This window comes from Chlamydotis macqueenii, chromosome 5 (genome assembly GCF_036417535.1).
Source record: "Chlamydotis macqueenii isolate bChlMac1 chromosome 5, bChlMac1.mat, whole genome shotgun sequence".
NCBI lineage: Eukaryota > Metazoa > Chordata > Aves > Otidiformes > Otididae > Chlamydotis > Chlamydotis macqueenii.
In genome coordinates this window covers 41,879,452-41,897,022 of record NC_141560.1, presented here as the reverse complement: position 1 = coordinate 41,897,022, position 17,571 = coordinate 41,879,452, and the positions used below count along the sequence as shown (strand labels likewise).

Here is a 17,571-nt window from a genome sequence, read left to right as displayed (position 1 = left end):
CCTCACGCTTTTATTCTTCATCAGCAAACAGCACGTTGCACGCCCTCTGCCTGCCAGCTCACAGAGAGGAAGAGTGATGGTAAACGGTATGAGCGCTCACCCCCCCATCTGCAATGCAGGAAAAATGACTTCCGAAGCACAAAGTGGCTGATGTAGTTAATATTTTAAGGTTCCATTGCCCAGTGATGTCCCTTGGATCTGGTTCAAATGATGATTTAATCCTTTTGCACGCAAGCCTGGTCAGACCAGGTACAAATGAGGCTGTGTTGTGCGTGGGAGAACACCACCACCACCAGAAGAAGAGCTAGTGAGAAAAGAGGGAGGGAAGATTTTAACATGGAGACAGATGGGATGAGCTGTGAAGACAGCAAACGAGGGAGATGGAAAGCAGAGATGGGGAATTTTATGTATGAAATCCCAGAACAGGGAGGGCATTGCCACAGCTGGGATCAGGCAGGGGTCTAGGGTGGGAGATGGCTTTGGATGAGATGCTCTGGTCCAGCCTAGGTGCCCTGCAGTGTGATGCTCTTAAATCATGAGGAGGCTGTAGGCAGCTGGCCTGGCTCTGCATCTGCTTGGTGACCCAAACCCCAGGGAAGATTAAGCCTAACAGTTCTGATCTAGGCACCAGTCTGGCACACTGGTTTTCTAACTAAAGCAAACATTTCCCCCACAACCACCCTTTTTTTTTCCACTGTCCCAGTAGAACAGTGTAGTTCTCCCATCCTCCTAAGCAGCACACCCTTGCCCCATTCCCTGTGGTGGGACAGCTGAGGGGCACTGCCCATCTCCGCTGAAGCAACCTCTGTCCCACACCAGGTAAGCCTGACCACACTCCTCCTCTAGCCACACCTCCCTGAGGATGGGGCAGGGTCTCCTCCTTTCTAACGCTGCCTCAAGCCACTCAGGGCAGTTACCAGCTCAGTCGTGAGGCAGCGTTGACCCCACAGTGCCCACATGGGCACAGCAGAAGCTCGCAGCACCATCTGTGTTGTATAGGGGTAGGTAATGCATCAGGAGAGATGCCCCAGTCAGCTCCAGTGCCAGGGCTGCTAGATCACAGGCCGCACTGGCAGCTCAGCCTGGGGGTAGGGGATGCTCCAACCTGACCTGATACCTGCGTGGCACGGGGAACAGCCAGCTCAGAGCTGATGGCTCAGCAGGTGCCTGAAGTGCGTGGATGTACCTGGGAGCTAATGCACAGCTACTCTGGGACCTGCCACCTTCCTTCTTGACCTGTGCTTGGAGGGGAGCCTTGCAGTCTTGACTCAGTAAAAACCCTCCCTGAAGCCAGACACAATTAATTTTTAGTAAAAGTTTAAGCCTGGCTGACCAGAGAAAGGAAAAATATTTGCACATATATATTGTCCTGATTTACATTCTATTTTGCTGGCAGTGTTCCTGCATTTTTTACCAAGGATTTCTGTGAGGGACCATCATACACAGTCCTAATTTTATACTGATTTGTTAATTAACACCCATTATGCTCCTTTAACACAGCATATTGTTCTGTGAACACTTGGAGCAAAGGAAGCCTGGTCTCCTGTGGATTTGCATCGCAACGGGTGATTGCAAACCCTGGTTGATGCTTGCCCCTAGTTAAGGTACTTGCAAGAGCTTTTCCTTTGGTGGAGTCTCTGGTGTCCAATACAAAGTTACTCAATTTCCATCTGTGGTGAAGGTACCGATGTGGCACTAATAGGGTCTGCCACATACAGCCTGTTTTCAGCAAACTTGTAGGAACTTAATTATCCTTCAGACCTTGATCTTGCCATCACATTTGGCTGAAATGAAGCCGTGGATTCAAAAGCTATTAGGGACAACACGTGCAGTCGGTGATCAGAAAGCCTTGTTACCATGGGAAACCGAGCTAAAAATCAATTACTTAGTGCAATAACAGAAAAGACTGATGGACGTGGTTTTTGATTGCATGTACTCTGTCACATGAAAGGAACTTGGCGTCAGTATGAATCAGAGCTCAGTCACTGCACTGAGGTCTAGTGACAAAACAAAGATGATCGACTCCTCGCTTCCAAATTACTCTGTGGATCCTCCAGCTTGAGCACACCAAACCAAGCTATTCCCAAATGCAGCTAGGCTGAGGAAACTGAACATCTTTTGATCACATTTCACAACAGGACCAAAATCAGGAGCCGGGTACTTCAGCGGCACGGTTCCTGGCTCCCACCAAGCCCTGCTTTCCAGGCGGGCGCCCCGATGTGCCACCAGCCGCAGCTTGGAAAGTATCTAAACAGCTTTTGTTTCCTCTGGTCTTTTCACTGCCTTAAAATAGAACTGAAATAAACGTTTGACCTCAGGAAATAGGCGGCACTTGTTGATTTAAGCTTTGTTGAAATCAGTAGGAATTTAATGGGACTGGACGAGTTTCCAGAAGAGTCTTTACAGGAGTTGGCTCTTGCCAGCCTGTGCTGTGAGGAAGCAGGAATTCGTGAAGAGGAAAGAAAGTTTGTACACATAAGCGATCTAATTGGGAATATAAGGTATTGGACTACATGCTGATAAACACAGTGCCAGGAAAGGTGACAAAAAGAGAGAGCTGAGAGAAACGGTGGGGTGTTGGAGAGAAGCACGCTCTGTACGCTGCAACACGGCAATTAGTGCAGCAAACCCAGAAGGTCGCTGCTTTCTTAGTTAATATAGAACACAACGATCCTGGCTGCTACCCTGTCGTTACCCAAGCTGCGTGGGAGACTGCTGCTGCCTCTTTACTTCTGCTCCGCCAGTGAATGCTGCAGCAGTCACTTCTGCTTGTGCGACGCGGGTGTCAGCTGGAGCAGAGAGCCCTTTGGTCACTCACTGCTGCCTCTCCTTGTTTCTTCTTATTAAATTACCTTAAAAGAAGCTAAAAAAAAACAAGGTTCACATTGCTAGACAATGTAAAGCAGCATGCCTCCACTAACACCAGGTAAGGTTCAGGCCTAATGAATACATTCCCCAGTACTATTTGTCTACATTATCCCTCCTCTTGCACAAAGACACAGACAGAGAAACAGGAGCAGAAATATTTTGCAGGCTTGTGGCTGGGCGTATGAGGAGGGACTGAGCTTTAACAGCCTTTTGATGCCTGTGAACCTTGTACCTGAGCTGCAGGGTGTAAAGGCAAAGGGAGATGCAGTCCTGGGGGTTACGCAAGGGACCCAAACTGCATCCCAGAACAAAGCAGGTGCTGAGCTGTTGCCAGAACCCCTGCCAGAACCCCTGGACAAAACCTGTGTCAAATCCTGACTTAAAGGTTTGGCATTTATTCAGCAGACAGCTGGGACAGTTTAAGACCCATCTTCCCAGTATTTGTTTGCTCCCCCTCTGCCGGAATTTGGGATCCTGGCAGCCAGGGCCAGCGGTGCTGACGAAGACAGCAGATAATGCACGGAAAAGGATGAAGCATGGGCACATGTTTCTACCAGCACTGCTGTGGGGGCGGAAATCTCCGGCAGAGCAAACAGCCAGTGACTTCTCACACTCCCTCCCTGCCGTCTGATTCACTCCAGCTTGTCTGCCAACACTCCCAATTATGCCAATGCACTTTCACTGGAGCTGATACGCCGGGCTGCACCTGAGGCAACGATTGGGCTCTCTACATGAAATATTTCCCTGATTTTCCACCTCTTGATGAAATCGCTCTGGGTCACTGCTGAAATTGCCCAGGGCTGCTGCCCTGCTAGCGGGCCAAATTTTTCTGCATGCATCATCAGGCAAGGATCCAAATGAGAGGAGCTGAACCTATTTATAGCATAAAATAACATGACTCGATATTTCTCCTTTTTCTCTCCTAATATGCTTCAGGAAATATTGCCAGTCTGCTGAGGCAGGGGGCTGCAGTGCTGTAATTGAAGACAATAGTTGGCCCACGGGGACTTTATTTGGGGATTTATGCTCTCGCATTCAACCATCGTTGTCTTGGTGAAGCAGACCTTATCCCAGCGGCCTCCTGCACTGCGGGCCTGAATCACCCGTTGCTGATACTGGTGTAAATCAGTGAGAAAGGCACCGAGATCATCGAAGGTTGGTTCCCTGTCATGAAAATAACACAACCGAGAGAAGGATGTAGTCTGTAACCTGGAAATGCACCCAGCCTGCCTTTATGCCATGCCCTGACCTGTCCTGGGTGAAGATGATTTGCTGGGATGACGTCGGTTTTCCTCCTCGTGCCTATTCAGCCACCGAAGTGTTATTTAGCACCGCTGAGCCCTGATGCTGATCCCACAGCAGGGGCAATGCGTAGTAGCAGTTCACGGAAGTCCACAGGATGATGCCGTCACAAGGCTGGCACGAGTTCAACATCGTGCTTTACAGCTTGCCTGTTTCTAGACTAATTTCTATTGGCATCAGAAATCCGTGAATGTAGAAAATCTACGCTTGCCTTTGTTCCAGGAAGGCTCTAAACTTTCATGAGAAAAAAAGAATGGATTTACTTTCTCAGTAAACATCTTACAAATGGTCTGGGAAACAGAGCATCACTGACAGTGAGCAAACAAAGGAAAATACGTTCTTAGCTCAACATTAGTGCGAATGGGGGTAAAATTCTAAAGAAGGTAAGGCTTTCTGTGGTCTTCCCATTCATTAGCAAGGTGAGCTGTATCTCTGTCTCCCCCACAACTGTCTTTTCCTGGACCTGCTATCACAGGTGGAAGCAAGGCGCTGCCTTGTTTTCACCAGGTATGGTGGAAGGGCACAACACACCTTTGCCCCAGCGCAGATGAACATGCAGACAACGGCGACTGTCCGGTTTCTTCCCACTCGAGCTTTTGCTTGCAGGGAGGACACTGGAAAGAGGAGCTAAGCTGGCCGTGCAGGTGTTGGTGGTGAGATCCCTCCTGAGGTGCACAGAAAAGCCCTGAGGCAGCCTGAAGTACGCAAGGCTTTACCCTGAGGATGCTGGGGATCAAATTCAGTTTTGGCCCCCCAGGACTGGCTGCAGAGGGCTAGCCAGGGAGCCAGCGTTGGCTGCTTCAGCAGAGAGCCAGGAAAGCTCTGAGAGGGCAGTGGTGGGATGATGTGCCCGTCAGGGACATTTTGTCTTCTGCAGCACAATGTTTATGTCTCTCAGAAATGCCAGTCTCCTCCCTGCAGCAGGCATCAAAGCAGCTCTAGGGACTCAGCTGAAAGCAGACTTTGCCCTGGTTTTTAAAATCCCTCACACTTCATTGTTTACATTCCTTAGAAATGCACCCATAAAGGTGGTTGAACATGGGCCCTTTGGAAAGCTGAAGACATTTATTTAACGACCTGCAGCTCTATAGGGGAAACCCTTCACTATCTGCCAGAAGGTCCTGTTTCCCCCCACAGCTCTCCTTCCAGCCTTCCCTCCTGCCTGCCCAGCCATGAAATCCTCTTTCGCGTCCTGCAAACACAAACAATTTAAACACCTCCAGTCAGCCACATTCTCCTTTATGTCCCTGCCCCAACTCAAGCAGAGAGCCGCCATCCTGCTCGGCTTGTGGCAGCCCCAGCACTGACAGCAGCCCGTGAGCCCCGGCAGTGTTTCCACCTGTGAGGATGCTGTGTGTGCCTGGCTCGATCCTTTGCCTTGCTGACTGATTGAAGACCTTTGCTGCCATGCCACTGAACTGTCCTGAGGGTCTAGGGCAGCTGGCACGCTCCTCCGGCCAGCCTCGGCACTCTACTTTGCTTAGCGGTCTTGCTGGTGAACGGTGAGGAGTAACCCCGCTTATGTCTCTAAATATATTTTTAACATAATTCAGCTGTTGAGAGGGAGTAGCAGATTGCTGAGCGAAAGAAAATTCTGGTCTCTGGCTCCACGCAGTCTGACAGTTGGGAGATTTTCTTGGCCAGACTTTTACTTCTCCTCAGTTACACCTATTGACTCCTGCAAAACTAGAGGAAGCAACTGAAATGAGAATTTGGCCCCAAACTAGTAATTTTGCTTTGCATTGACATTTGGAGTGTAAAACCTGATGAGATTTCTGGATGTACAGTTGGACCGTTCCCCTGTGAAACCAACAGCGAAACAGGCTGGGGAGAGATGCAGCAACGCCTCTGATGAGTGCCAACAGAGTTTGTTCCATGATTGCTCCCTAGGATGCTTATGCAGTATTGTGATGTGGTTATGTTGTTTATCGGCAGCATCTATGGAGAAAATGTTTGGCATATTTGATGGTTGCTTTGTCTGTGCCAGTTTGTAATTTCTCTGGATGAATTTCAGTGAAATAAATAATGTGCGAACACTGGCTTTGAGTGGACACCTTAGTGTGTCCTTGCTTTGGATAAGGATGCTGCCTTCATAGTGAATGTCCTGACAGTCCCTGCTGAGTTTTGGCTGAAGCCCCGCTGGGAGATGAGCTGCAGGAGTGCACCTACCGCTCACAGGCTGCCAAAAGGCCACCAGTTCCCAGGCCCGGAGTGGAGCAGGACTGAAGCAACTATCCCTGCCCCAAATGGGTACAGCACAAGAGATGGGTTGCTAGTGACAGCTGTTTTGCTCCCTGAATACGTTCTGACTGCACTATTCACTGATGCAAGCGTAGCTTTCCAGCAAGTTTCCTTGCCTCAGGCAAGATGGTGAGGGCTGGTGCTCCACTGCCAGATGTCTGAGCTGGTCTTTGTGTTACATGCCTGCTTCAGGAGTTTTATTTTTCCTTTGCATCAACCTCTGAGGTAGGACGTGGGTGGCAGCCAAGCAGGCAGGTGCTCAGGGCAGCAGGTTGCTTTGGGTTACAAAATTGCCTGTCCCGCTGCTTAGCTCTGCCAGGACAGCGCTGATGAGGCTGGGAGACAAGGGAGGGGAGAAGGTGCCCCCATGCACAAATGGAACGGCTGATGCCTCGGGCTGCCCCTGTCTGCTGTTTGGAGGGCAAAAAGCAAGTGTGTGGGAACCTCCAGGTAGCTCATGCTGGCCCAAAGAGGGCTTCCAGCCCATCCAGCAAACTCGATGCCTCTGTCACTGCCCCTCCAAGCGGTGCCCCAGCTCCTGGCACCTGCCCATTCCCCTTTTCCTTCTCCTCTCTCTCCCTTTTCCTTCCACCGTTATCCCTGGAGAAGATTCCTGCTTTGGGGAAGGGCCAAAGCCTTGGCCCCAGAGAGCTGGCGGCCGGCAGGCAGCCCGGGCTGAGGGTCGGAGCTCTGGCCCTTGCAGGAGGGGACCAGCTGACCCTGCTTCTTGTCTCCTTGCAGCAGTGAGGGGAAGAGAGAGAGATTGCAGGGCAAGGATACAGTCTGTCTTTTGGTGCCATTTAAATCTTAAACATCATTTGGGGCTCTCAAAGCTGTTTAAACGAGGATATTGCAGCATGAGAACTACTGGCTTCATATATCTGAGAGATCACCAGCACTTCCAACTCAAAAGGAAATAATTATAGGAGCCTGCCAGCGGCTCTGGCGCTTACAGGAAGGTCAGCCAGGAGCACTGAAATCAGGTGCCTCAAAACCGCAGCTGCTTTTGCGCTGGTGCTTACAGATGTGTGTTTGCAGCTGGTGCTTTCCGCCGGGTCTCCAAGGCAGCTACCTACTCATTTGGATCAAGAAAAACCACTGTTTGGGTCCCCTGCCCGTGTCCCCTCGCGAGGGGCTCTGTGTGTACGGGGTGGGCCGTCACGACACCGGGGCTGGGGAGCCAGCCTCCAGCTCCTCCCGGCTGCGAAATGTCCTCCACAGTGTGCTTCAGAAAAGGCTTATCCCCTGCCCCCATTTATTAAAAGGTCTCAGATTTATTCTGTTCCGATAACAATCTGTCCTGGTGAGCTGTGCCTGCATCCTCCTTGCTTGCAGCTTTGGTGGGAGGAAGGTTTAACCCCTCGCTCCCGGGGTCGCCCATGGCAGTAGGGAAGGGGCAGCACAAGGCCAGGTGCCTGGGGACAGTGGTTTTTAGGCATTCGGACAGGGAAGGGTTTGTTAAGCTGCGGTCCCTTCAAAAGGTGAAAAGGAAGAGAAAAGACCAGGCTCTCAGCATGGCTTATCGCAGCAGGAGAGCCAAACCTCCGGTGAATAAAGCAGCTGGGAGAAACAGTAAGGCGGGAAGAGCAGTGCTGGGAGGGTTGTTTGCTGTTCCTTCGGGGAGCAATGGTCTTGAGCCAGATCCGAAAGGTAGCTGGTGGCCATTAGGAACTGGCCCACAGCAAGAAAGCAAAGTCCAAGCGTGTCACCACAGACGCATTCCCAGGAGGTTTCTGCCTTAAATAAACACCGTGCCAGGAGCAAACTGCACAGAGAGGCACTGCAGCCAGCAGCTCGCCTCCTCCAGGCGCCGCGGCACGTCTCCGCTCTGTAGAGAGGGTGAGGGGCTGAAGTGCAGTCCTCTTTCTGCCCTGCCTGCTTTGAGCTGGGTAGGGTAACAATTTGGGAATTCAGAGGTCATGACTGTCCCTAGTCCCTGTGGAGGAAAGCTGGCATGGGAAGACCTGTGTGGAAAAGAGGACTTGGCCACCTTGCAGTCTTCCATAAAGAGAGAGCAGGAGTCCAAACTCAGCGGTGCAGGCTCTCATGTGTGTCCACAGACAGACAGGTGTCTTCACTACCACCGACCACCAACCAGTAAGGAAGACTAGTTGGAGAAACTCTTCAGGAGGGCGTGTCCATGAAAGGATGAGAGGTAATGGCTTTAAAATAGAAGGAGGTAGATCCAGATTAGACATCAGGAAAAAATTGTTACAGTGAGAGTGCTGGAACACTGGAACAGGTTGCCCAGGGAGGTGGTGGATGCCCCAGCCCTGGAAACATCCAAGGCCAGGTTGGATGAGGCTCTGAGCAACCTGATCTAGTTGAAGGTGTCCCTGCTTCTTGCAGGAGGGCTGGACTAGATGACCTTTGAAGGTCCCTTCCAACCCAAACCATTCTATGATTCTATGATTCTATAAGATGTAAGAAGGAAGGATGCTAGAGGAACCAGTCTGGAGACCTCAAGTGAGCTCTTGGTGGGCTTCATTACATCTGTGAAGCAAAACCAGCTATAAAGCTACTGGCAGGCCTTCCACTTTCCCTGCTGTTTTAGCTTGCAAAATTATTTAAGAAAATCTGGACAGGCCTTCCTCCTAACCTCACCTCTCCAGCCCCAGCAGCTGATCTCTGGCCTCAGGCTTTGGAAAGAAGAGCCTTTCTTGCTGTGCAATTACATGGGTACCTTTGCAGCTCTGGCGACAGGTATAAAGGGAAGATTCAGGCTTAAATTGTGAGGATGATGCACAACAGCAGCAGCTCCAAATGTAACCAAGACAACCGATGTTTTTTAAAACTTTGCCCAATGGAAACAACATTAGGGAACTCTTGGAAAGCAACCACCATCAATGAACCCTCTCCATGCTTTCAGATAAGAAAGCCTTTATTTGGGATGCAAAATCAACACTAGAAAGCCAGTAAATGCCAGCTTCACAATTATCTCAGCAATCGTTATCTGGCTTGCATGTGCGTAATGCTGATTTCATGAAATATTCACACATTATTTTCTTCACATGATCATGACTCATTCAGTGCCCAGGAAGTTGCATCCTTAGTTCTGACATTTTGCAGACTTTGAATGATTGATTAAATAACATACTTCAAACAAAAGGGTGGTGATTGTTGTTAAATGTAATTATTGTTGTTTAAATGTAATTATTTTTACATTATGGCTAATTATAAATGGATATTATTAATGGAAGAACAAAATCTGTTTATCGGGGTTTGAATTCTGCAGTCATCAGGAATAAACACACCAGGTAATGAGCTTGGCAATAAAATGCCAGCCTCAGGCATCGACCAGATTTAGCGCCACCCTTTCTCTTTGTATCACACTTCCTTCCTCCCACAAGCTCAGCCCACTCAAAACCTGTGTAATTTCTTCCTACAAAAGGATGTGCCTGTTTCTGCTCAGTTTTCTAAAGCATATGCCTTTATTTCCTAAATATGTCCCTCAGTAGGAAATCTCCTAATGGATTAACAGGCCCATTTTATTACTCTTACCGGGATGGGTGGGAATGGAGGAGCTGAAAAAGTTGGCGTTTCATTTAGAGCGAAGGGGAGGAGGCTTGCGGTGAACGACTTGCGAAGAGGAGAGCAGAGAGAAGCGGGGTAGTGAGTGGGAGCCTCTGGGTGAGCTGATGACGTGGAAGGGCAACACGCCCCTGGAAGAACAGGTACTGCTCTTCTCCCAGTTTCCCCTTTAAAAGGTTTTACTCAGAAAGGAAAGGAGTGGGAGAGAGAGAATATTATTTTTCTCACTTATTTATGCTCCTTGCATCTCTCATGAGCTCTAGCTTCCCAGTACTCAGCTTTAAAAAAACCCCAACTGATTAGCCAACAAACAGAAGATTGTTCGTAGATGAAAAAAAGCAGAGTGAATGAGGAGCAAAGATTTTTTTTTTTTTTTTGCAAAATTTCACCACATTATTTGGGAATTTCTGCTTCAAATTACATCCACATTTTCAAAATTAAGATTTTCAAATCTGGCTTGCATAAGAACTTCATCAGCAGAGCAGTCATGAGATTTGCCTCTCCCACATAAAGGATGGGTTTGGCATTTGGAGACCAAAACAACACTTTTTTTTTCCTTCTTTTTAGCCGTATCACACTGCCGGCTCATTTCTGTGATATTCACAAATGCCATCAGGTTTCCTTCAAAACTGCTGCAGTCAAAATGTCTTTTTTCCCCTGAGAAATAAATATCAATGACCTACTTCCCCTGCATGTGTTATCTTTCACTTGTCCAGAGCCCCAGCATCTTTGATTGTCTTTGCTGCGTTACTTTATTCTTTCCTGGGTTTGCAACATCATGTTGCAAATGTCAAACGGTAAATTTCATTTGCGGGACGTTTCCTCTGCTTGGCCCATTAACTAAAACACATCTTGCAGCTGAGAACTGGGCACCGCATCCCTTACACTAGCAGGAATTTCAAGGAAGCGGTTGAAACTTGGCCATCCCTCGATCTGCTCATGAGCTCCAAAAAGACAGGGCCTAAGCCCGCCAGTGCTTGCTCCACTAGCTGATACCCAAACGCTTCCAAACTTTGGCTGCAAGATTGCAAAAGCCCACCAGAGGTTTAGCTTATGCACCAGTTAATACGCTTCTAACCTTTCTATGTGGATTCCTCAAAAATATTTAGCTAGTAAGTGAGAGAACCTATTTTTGAGCTTCTCAGTGACCTGGGAACCAACCACTCAATTCAGTATCAATTCCAAAGGAAGTTCAAGTTTGTAAAAGTATAAATCTATGCCTAATTAGACACCTCCCTTTTTACATCCCTCATGGAGACCTCAGCCGTATTGTTGCAGGTTCTCAATAACGTTACCGTGCCTGGGGAATGCCGATTGCTGCCCAGCTGAGACTGAGCACCTTTTGAGGCCAAGACCTCCATCACAGAAATTTTAGCCCTGGGCTACATTACAGTGCTGTTTATCATCACCTTTTGTCTACATTTTTAATTAGTTTCCATTACATGTGATCTGCCTACACCCAAGAAAACCTGAAATTATTTTTCAAGACTGTGCAAGACGCCTTGCCTTCTTCACTGACGCAGTTACCGCACTCTGTTGGGTGCAATTGCCACCGGGTTCATTGAGCCTGACCTATCTGAACGTGCCCATGCTCCCTGTAGCTCAGGGGGCTTTTGCTTAGACTTTTTTTTTCCTTCAGCATTTATTCCATTATTTTACTCTGGAATGAATACAGACTTTCTGGATGGTAATCTCCAGAATCACCTTTTGTCTGAGCCACGCAGAGGTGTTATGTTTGGCTATATTATTGAAGGCGTCTCCATGTGGAAGGACCATACAGCCTTTATTTGTTGAACTCTTTCAGCTTATAAATAACCACAGGAAGCTTCCCGCTAACTCAGTGATCGGTATGATTGCAGTTCTGTGGATGCTCAGCAGACAGGTTTGCCCCCGGGAGTCCTGCCGGGTACTGAGGTTTCGTGCAAGCAGCGTTGCAAAGGTACGGAAATGTTTACGAACCGCACTTAACGCCATCGCACCGCGGGCGTTGGACGGCAGCTCAAACACATCGTGCCTCGGTGCAGACGAGCCCCTTGCACTGTTCCTTACGAAGGCCGCCGGAGGACACACGAGGCCGCAGGGGTACCGGCTGCTGCACCCGGGCACCTCTCGGCCGCGGCTGCGGTACCGCCGGCGCGCAGGGCCCCACCCGCGGCCCAGCCCCAGGAAGACGGGAGGCGGCGGGGAGCCGGTGCCAGGGCGGGCGGCGGCGCGCAGCGGCCTCCTGCGCCGTGACGGGGCCGCCGGCAGCGCCGCAGCCGCGGGAGGACAGCGCCCACGGGAGGCGCCGGCGGGGACCGCGCCACCGCCACTGCCCCGCGCGGCCGGGCCGGGCCAAGCCCCCCCACCTCACCCCGCGGCAGCGGGACCGGCCCAGTCGCCGGTCACCCCTCGCCGCCGGCCCGGGGACGGCGTCCGCCTGCCCTCCAACAGCGAACGCGCGCCCGTGCGGCCCACGCGCGAGCAGCGTGTTTCCCTCGCGCAAGGGCGGGGGAGGGGCAGGAAGGGCGTGGCGCGGAGGCCGGGAGCGGAACTGCGTCGGCGGGCGGCCCTGGCCAATCGAGAGCGCGCCGCTGGCGGGCGTCGCGAGGCAGGTTTACCGCCGCCGCCACCGGCTGCGCCCCCCCGAGCGCTGCCCGCCTCCCGGACGGCGGCTCCAGTGTCTGCCTTGCGGGGGCGGCTCCGCTGCCGCGGGGGAAGCGAGAGGAAGGGGCCAGGAGACACGGGAGCGGCCCACGTGATGGGCTGCTGCAGCCAATGAAGACGGCAGGAGGTTGCGCGTGGCAGGCGAAGGCCGCAGGAGCCGCGAGCGGGGCGCGTGGGCCGGGGCGTTGCTCGGCGGCGGGAGGAGGCAGGTAGGACCCGGCCGCCCCGGGGCGCTGCTCGCCGCCCCCCTTCTCCCCCCCCTCCCCCCGCACCGGTTTTGAAGTTTTATTCGAGGAGGTGGCGTGAGGTGTGCGCGTCACATGAGCGCGGCCGCCCAATCACACGTGCGCGCTCCCTCTCCGTTCCGCCGGGGAGCCGCGTTTGAGGCGAGGGGGCCGGGCGGGCGGTCACGGCGGGGAGCGGCGGGCCGGCTGCCCTCTCTTCTTGCCCGGCCCCACGCCGCTTCGTCCGGGGTCGCGGACGGATGGGGGCTGGGCAGTGGCTGGCGGTCACCGGCTGGCGGTCACCTGACGCGGGGGGTGGTTTAAAGGGACCGAGCAGCCCCACGGCTCCGCATCCGGGCTCTCTGGCCGGGAAGGGTCGGGTGAGGCTCGGCCCCGAGCAGCTGCCGCCACCCAGAGACATCGCGCTCCCGGGGAGCGTACCCCCGCGGGGGCGTGGCCGACGCCACCCGTGAGACGGGGCTGGGCTGCCCGCGCCGCGCCCTGCCCCACCGGGGGAGCCTTTCCCCGGGACCTGTCCCGGTGCCGGGGGACGAGCCCGCCCCTCTGCCCGCTCGGCGCCGCTGAAGGGTGGTTTAGGGGGGGCGGAGTGGGTTGTGGGAGGTGGCTGCGAGGCCCCTCAGCCGGCCGCGCAGGAGGCGGAGCGGGGCGGCTCGGCTCGGCGGAGCGGCCCGAGGGCGGCCGCTGGCCCGCGGCGGCGCGCGTGCGCCCCGGCACGTCGCGTGAGGCGGCCGTTGGGGCCGGGCCGGGCCACCCCCGCCTCCTTCGCTCCCCCCCCCCCCCGCCCCTCGCCGGCGCGCCCGGCTCGCTCGGCAGCCTGGCGCAGCGCGCCCGCCATTATTCTGGTATTTTCCAGCCTTCCCCCGGCGGAGGCCGAGCGCCGCCGAGCCGAGGACGCGCCAGCGTGGCGCGGGAGGCGGCTTCGTGCGGCGGGGTTGTGTTTGCCGGCCCCACCGAGGGGAGCGGAATAAGTAAACAGCGGTGGTTTCCTGGAAGGGCGATGCGGTGCCAGAGGCCGGGTCACTGGTTATTGGGGGCCTTAGGTACCACGCTAGCTGATAAGAGTTGAAAAGAGGGTTAAAAAAACGGTAAGGTGAGCTCAGTCTGTAGTTGGTAGGCATAAGGGTTAGCAGTTCTTCCGTCAGCCTGGTTACATGAGTGGTTCCTAGTAAGGTGGTTTTGAGTTTCTTGCCTAGCTTTTTAACACATCAAAGCTTATACAGTCACACTGCCTTACTCCTGTTCTAACACATAGTGTCCGAACTCATGGGTCGTCTTTAATCACACCTGATGGAGTGGGCTAAAGCCCTGAAGATTTGAAGTTGCTGCAGGCTTTGAAAACCGAAGCTTGTATAAAGAAGAGGGCAAACTGGTGAATTGGTCTTGGCTCTTTAAGGTGTTTTGCCCGATGCAGCCGCTGGCTCTGTGGCTGCAGCACCCTTTTAGTGCCCCCAAGCATGGTTTTTGTGAGTCTGTATTGAGAACTGGAATAGGGAATTGATTCAGCTTGAAAAATGTTGCCGTGGTTGAGCGTTTTTTTTCCTATGTGTGTTTGTGGGGAAAAAAAGCATAGTTCCTAGGTCTGGCGGAGATGGGCAGCGTTTATTCACTTACGTGTTCTATCTGGCAGTAGCTCCCTGTTAACCTCACCTACTGTTTGCTGTGTTGGTACAAATGCTGTTGTGCCTGCCGTGGGAGGGAAACTGGAGGAAACCAATGTTAGTCCCACTTTTGAATAAACTTGTTTGGTCACCCACCAAAAAAAAAAATTCTCTGAGCTTATGCCATTTCTTCATTTACACTCAAGTCAACTAGATCACTTCTAAAGTATGTGGTTGTGTATGTTGGCTTTTTAAAACCTATTTTACTAAGGAATGGGAGGTCCAAGACATTATTTTTACAAACACAATGAAATAGATCTCTACCTAGAGGAGCGAAAAAGAGCTCTCATCTAAGAATGATGTTGACTGTTTGCTGTTTTGTAGACAGCAGAGGATCTACTAAAAAATTCAGCCAGGATATGCACATAGGAAACAGTGCCATTAGCTGTGCACCAGCAAGGCTTAGTTGATGTCTTGTTCTTCTGTAATGAAGAGCGTGGTGTGGTTTTTGGTGGGTGTTTTGTGTGTGTGTGTTTGTTTTAATACTAGGTGACTTTAGAACAAAGAATCAAATGATGGTGGTGCAGTTGCTCTTCTCTCCACAGAAGGATGCAGTGTGCTTTCACTGTTGGATTTGAGCTGGTTTACCTGTGAGAAGTCCTTGATATCTTTTTTTTTTTCTGAACTGGATAAAGAAGAATACCGTAACAATGATATAGGTGAGAAGAGTGATGAAGCCTCATCATGAGAAGAAAGCAACCAGAAGAAAGTATTTTTTGGTTTTTTGTTTTTGTTTTGTTTTTTTCTCCCCCAGTCAAGCCCAAACCAGAAAGGCAGTAAGGGATGTGATCAGCCTGAAAGAAAATGAATGTGGGAGCCAGATAAAACATATCTACAATAAAAATGTTTGCATTAATTGCTACAGTCACTATCTTCAGGAAAGGCCAATTTGGAGAACAACAAGATCATGACCCAATTACTGTTAAAGAAAGACTTGTGATGATGGAACGGTGCTGTTTTGCTAACTCCTGCAGTGCAGTGCTTTCTGCTAATATGGTACAGTCTGCCTGACCAGAGGTCAAGTCAATAGTGAAGATGGATAGAAACCTGGAACCCATCAGCAACAGTCTGGTACTTTAGGTACTCTGCTTTACGATAACTGAAAAGGGAAAGAAGAGATTCCTTGGCCATTCTAACTTGATGAGCCATTGGTGACTCTGTAGCAATGAGTATTGCAATAAGGCAACAGCCGAATGAGTAGGATAATCCTGAGCTCAGGTGAGGGCTTTTTTTATTTGCCTGACTTGTTTTGCTGAATTTTCTTATTTTTTGCTCTCATTTTTTCCTATGATGTGGACAAGATCCCCAGCTGAAGATTCATCGTCTATGTGATAAATGTTCCTCTTGATGGCCATAAAGGAACTGAAAGTCATCAAAATGGTGTTATTCCTGCTGATTGTGGCTTGTTTCTGCCAGTGTTGTGTCTCAAAAAGCATGAAAGATTGCTTTGTTATTCTATTTTGTAATTTTCAGGAGTTGAAATAATAGCATATTGAAAAAATACAGCAGTCATTGCATGTATGATTAGTGGGCATATCATTGTCTTTCTGATAAAATATGGAAAATAATTAAAACTTTTTTAAATATTGAAAAAATAATATATATACAGGTAAAAAAGAGCAGTTATTTATTGTGAACGCTGAGTTTTCTCCCTGCCCTGTCACCGATGGTTCATACTTTATATAAATGGATTGTGTGTTTCCATTTTGCGGTCTCCAGTGTTTGGGAAGATTTCTGTATTTCCCAAAAGCTCAGTCACTCTTGGGAGATGGAGAAAGACTGGATATTGTGCACTTCACATTGCAGGATTAATGCTGTTAAACAAAGCACCAGCATTATGGGGGACTGAAAGCTCGGACTCTTGTGGCAAAGTATTAATAATGGAGAGGTGAAGCAGGTATTTCCCTCCTCCTCCTCTCTCCCCTCCAAGTGTTTGCCCTGTGCCTCCAATACAAGCTGCTGCTTTTGCAGAGGTGCTGCTGACAGCCGATGAAACTCTTCCTGAACCACCACCTATTCATCTTGCAGTAGTCAGGGCTCTGAGTGTTAAGAAGTGAATTTGGTTTTGGTAACTGTAGTTAAAGGAAGAATTTATGCTACTTCTCTATTGTAAATTAAATGGTGTAAATTTTTTAAAGTAGATCTGGGCTGGGCTTCTCTTGTATGAGCACAGGGGTCCAGAGCTGTCATGGATGCTGCAGGTTATTAGAAATATCTCTGTAGAGCAAACATTCAATTTCGGGAGGCCAGTACTCCTCTGGAGAAGCAGTTGGAGGCCAGTGGGGCCGGTTATGGTGTAGAAACTGGGACTAGATACCTTCCTATAGGCAGTTTAATCCAACCCAGAGTTGCAAATTAACAGACTTTCTTGTGGGGTGCTGCTGTGTTGATTATTCTCCAAAGTGGCAAAACATTGGCTACAGAAAGTGTGCTTCTATCTTGTAACCCTTCTAGTGTGTGTATTGCACAACATTTCTGACTGCAACATCACTAGATTTTTCAGGTCTCTAATTTTTTTTTTTTTTTTTATGGCCAAAACTTGTGACTTTGTATGATTGTCAGGGCTGCCTGTGTGTAGTTAGTAATAAACTTGTAGACTAGGTTGACTGGCTGCTGCTGTGGGTGTACTGCATTGGCACAGTTTGGTTTGATTGCTGTTGTTTTCAGACGGTGCGTTTAGTTTCAGCTAGTGCTCGTTTTTAGCTAGTGAATTTGAGAGCTGAAAGCCTCCTTTATGCTCCAGTAATGCTCCAGTAGTAGTGTCTTTCAAAATATATCGTGTGACAGAAATGTCTTGTTGTGTATCTACTTGTGTGGCAGAGATCTTTGTATCTGAACTGAAAAGGGGGTTGCTAACAAAACATGCAATCGGCACCTCTTCTGTGTTTTCCACAGGCTGGCAGGTACTATGTTCTGCTCTGCTATGTCTGCAGCATACATTGCTCTTCCACATACAGATCTTTAGCAAAGCCTGGGCCTTGTGATCTGTTACAGAATCTTTACTGAATCTTTTTTTTTTTTTTTGGAGGAAGGTTAGAAATAAGAGTGGCTGAAGAACAGTTGTTTTTGCTACAGCTCCA

The 17,571-nt window shown here is 50.3% G+C and overlaps 1 protein-coding gene across 5 annotated transcripts in view; it reads left to right on the top strand.

Annotated features, from left to right (window-relative positions):
* Positions 1-12,778: 12,778 nt before the first annotated feature.
* The window catches only part of MGA (MAX dimerization protein MGA), a 63,720-nt gene continuing 58,927 nt past the window's right edge, over positions 12,779-17,571 (top strand). For all 5 annotated transcript variants that reach the window (XM_086749946.1, XM_086749945.1, XM_086749944.1 and 2 more), the window contains exon 1: positions 12,779-12,797. The gene's annotated coding sequence lies outside the window, so the exon portion shown is untranslated. The remainder of the gene's footprint in view (positions 12,798-17,571) is intronic.